Below are 3,920 nucleotides of genomic sequence, written 5' to 3' on the forward strand. Positions count from 1 at the left end.
ATTGACTGTCTTCCCCACCCTCCCCTTGAGTTGGTATTTCCACCTGCTTTGTTGGCTGCTGTAGATAAGCATCGAAAACCACTGTTGGGATTTAGATTTAGGGAGAGGCCTTCAGTCCACATTGGTTGGATATAAGCAATAAATGGCCGTTGCCCATTCTAAAAAAAAGTCTCTGGTTTCCTAGTGCTCACAGGATAAAATTCAACTACCGATGAAAACATTTGAAAAGATCGTCCAGTCTGACTCCAGGCTCCTCCAATCTTCTCTCTGCTTGCTCTGCATTGCATGTCGTGCGTTGCTAGTTGTTGAGACAGAAAGCAGCATTGTGCGGTTCTGCGGCACCCTCTCGACTATCAGCTTGTGCCCGAGCTCTGACAGACTATTCCTTATTCTGACCCAAAGAGTGTTCTTCGGCTGATTTTAGGAAGTAGATCACCTGGCCTTTCTTGTTGTTGTTGTTAGGTTCTATTGAGTTAGTTCCAACTCACAGTGACCCTGTGTACAACAGGGGAAACACTGACCAGCCCTGTGCCATCCACACAATCATGTTTAAGCCCAATTTTGCAACCACGGTGTCAATTGAGAGTCTTCCTCTTTTTTGCCGACCCTCTACTTTAAACCAAACTCCTTGCCATTGAGTTGATTCTGATTCATAGTGATCCTATAGGGTAGAGTAGAACTGTCCCTATGGATTTCCAAGGCTGTAATTCTTAACCAGAATAGAAAGCCTCGTCTGTCTCCCATGGAGCTGCTAGTGGTTTCGAACTGCTGACCTTGAAGACAACTACTCCACTAGTAAGTAACCCGTGATGACAGCAGCACTCTACTTTAGGCTGTCTTAATTGAAGCTCTGTTGGAACCTGTCCACCACAGGTGACCCAGCTGGTATGTGAAATACTGGTGGCATAGCTTCCAGTATCACAGCAACACAGAAGTCCCACAAACTGACAGACCGGTGGTGGTCACTTGATGTAATTAACTCTGCTGTTGCTTGAATTCTTAAACACACCATCTCCTTTCAGCCTTCTCTGATCCTGCTGGATCTCCTCCAGACATGCCTCATCCCATCTCTTGTCTTCCTCATACAGGAAGAGCAATGTCTTCTCTTTCAAAACTTAGCCCAAAAGTACTTCCCCGGGGTCTTCTCTAACTCTATGAAGTAGAATTAGTTACTTTTTATGTTCACTGAATTTTATTTCATTTTCTTTGCAGCACTTAGTAACACATTGATTCCTTGGTCTCCTCCTGTACGCGATATCGTGAAACCTATGTCCAGTTTTGCTGGTCAGAAATAATCACGGCATCTGGCTCAGAAGTTACTGGTCACTTAAGTGTCTGGAAAGAGGAGCAACCTGTCCATTGAGCTGTGTAGTCAGGTGTTGGAATACCATCTCCATGACAGCATTTCCAAATCATGGCTGCCTTGACTCTTGAGGCCTGGAGCTTCCCCCAGCATCCTCAGTCCCTGTCTTGGAGAATGAATGGTGCCACTGCACTGACAGCAGTGCGAGAATTGGGAGTGATCTGATCGGTGACCTGCCTCCTTTCGCTCAGGCCACCCAATCAATCACTAATCCCATTGGCCTGTCGTCTTACAGAGCCTTCAGATTCATCACTGTCTTAGTTTCCTGGACACGTGCAACACAGTACCACCCAACCAAGTGGCTTTAAAGCACAAGGCATTTATTTTCTCACAGATCTGGAGGCTAAATTCCAAATCAGGGTCTCAGCTGTGTTTATTCCATCTCTGGGCCTCTCTTCTCGTCTCTGGCTCCCACTAGTTAGGCCTTGTTGTTCCTTTATGTGTAGATGCGCTTCATGAGGCATCCGTCTCCTCTCTGTGTGTAGCCTGCGCTTGCTCTGAGACACCGCTCAGAGGGTGTCGACCCACCCCACTTCACTGTCGTCACTGAGACTGGAGTCAGATACAGAAAAGGAAGCCCCTTTCCCAACAAGACCAAGTTCACTGTGTGGTTGAGCATATACGCAACAAAACATGCACCAGTCCGCTCATTTCTGCATGTGCTGCACAGTGACATCGATGCCATTCTGCAGATTGTGCCCACTCACCCGCCTCCTCTAAGTTGTGTCTCCCCCCTGACCCACACTTACTGCCCCCTAAGTTCCCTATCAAGTCTCTCTTGTTTCTCCATCACTTGATCCCTTACAGCTGCTTCTTAATAGACTGTGATGCTCAAGGCATGCAGGTGTTTTTTTTAACATTTTATTAGAGGCACATACAACTGTTATCCCAATCCATATGCACATCAATTGTGTAAAGCGCATTTGTACATCATTCTCAAAACATTTTCTCTCCACTTAAACCCCCAACATTAGGTCCTCATTTTTCCCCTCCCTCCCTGCTTCCCCCTCCCTCATGAGCCCTTGATAGTTTATAAATTGGTATTTTGTCATATCTTGCCCTGTCCGACGTCTCCCTTCACCCACTTTTCGGTTGTCTGTCCCCCAGGGAGGAGGTCACACACAGTTCCATGTAATCGGTTCCCTCTTGCCTACCCACTCTCCCTTTACCCTCCCTGTTTTGCCACTCACACCACTGGTCCTATAGGGCTCATCCGTCCTGGATTCCCTTTATTTTCAGTTCCTATCTGTACCAGTCTACATCCTCTGGTCTAGGGGCATGCAGTTTTTATAGTTCAGCTCACAGCTGATTGGTTTCAGACAACGTCAGGAGGTGTTTCTGGTTTCGGGTTTCAAGGCAGTCGTTTTAGGGGTTCACCCGCTCTCCCTGACTCCAGCAAGTCTGAAGTCCATCCGTCTCACTTTTTGAAGGACACGATTCGACCCATAGCAACCCCCTCTCTTTCATGCCTGCTGCCGAGCGCCATTACAAACTCCTCACCATCTCTCACCAACATGCAGCTGCCAGCGGTACATTGCCTGGGCGCGGCCAAGGTTCCAGTATATCTGTGTTGAGGGGAAAACCGTTTTCAGCAACAGTGGGCACAGGATCGGGCTGCAAGATTGAACATCTAAGGACAGCCTGTGCAGGGGGGGGCTCACAAAGTTCATGGGCATTTTTCATGGTCTCTTAATTCCAACTGTTCCCACTAACTTTCTGAAGCCCTTTCATATGCCCGAAGCCGATGTGCTTTCTCTGAAGGGTTTGGTTTTAGAGGCCGGCGCGGTCTGAATCGACCACAGCAGTGCATGTGGTTCTCCTGCTTGGGAAGGTGTGTGCCTCTGTCTCAGTGACTTTGCCAAAGTCTGCATGTCTTTTCTCTAAGTATTCTCTTCTTAAAGATTCCTCCTGGGAAAAATATAAAAACATTTTTAAACGATTGCTGTTGTGGTCCGTTTACCTCACTGGGATATATTTAAATACTGAGCCAACTTGGAAAAGTGTTTGTTGTATTCCAAGAGGTTAGAAGAGGTTGGGACATGTCCCTTTAAGGAAATGCCCCACTCACCATCGTTAGTTTGAAAGTTTTCCTCTCCTCACAAGTAAACTTATTAGGTTTAGTCTAGACTTTTCTCAAGGTCAGTTCTAGCTCTCAGCTTCTAAAGAACTGGGTTTATTTGTGTGTGTGTGTGTGTGTGTGTGTGTGTGTGTGTATGTGTTTTCCCCAGTTACCATGCTCTCTCTCACTTATTGGAAATATTTTTCCAAAGACTTCGCCTCTCTGAAAGGAGTGGAAAAGGCCTTCGGGGAGCTGTGTTTGTTAGCAAGCACTTCCGGCCCTCGCTCAGAACTGTCTCACTCTTTGTTTTCACAACAGGCCAGCAAAACATCAAAGAATCATTTTTGTTTGGTTTTAAAGCAAAACTACAGGGAAATTTAGAGAGAGGGAGAGAGAAGAGACTAAGGCAATTGTAAGATGTCATGATTCTAGACTCAGTGACTCTCGGGTAGTTTTCTCAGACCCACTTTTCAACAGACTAGTGCTTTGTGAAGGGCT

General features: G+C 46.6%; 1 protein-coding gene across 1 annotated transcript in view; it reads left to right on the forward strand.

Moving 5' to 3' along the window:
- PHACTR1 (phosphatase and actin regulator 1) overlaps positions 1-3,920 on the forward strand; it is a 609,657-nt gene that overhangs the window by 357,085 nt on the left and 248,652 nt on the right. The gene's annotated exons all lie outside the window — the stretch shown is intronic.

This window comes from Echinops telfairi, unplaced genomic scaffold, assembly GCF_000313985.2.
Source record: "Echinops telfairi isolate 266 unplaced genomic scaffold, ASM31398v2 ScPeMD7_7439;HRSCAF=8477, whole genome shotgun sequence".
In the NCBI taxonomy this organism is placed as follows: domain Eukaryota; kingdom Metazoa; phylum Chordata; class Mammalia; order Afrosoricida; family Tenrecidae; genus Echinops; species Echinops telfairi.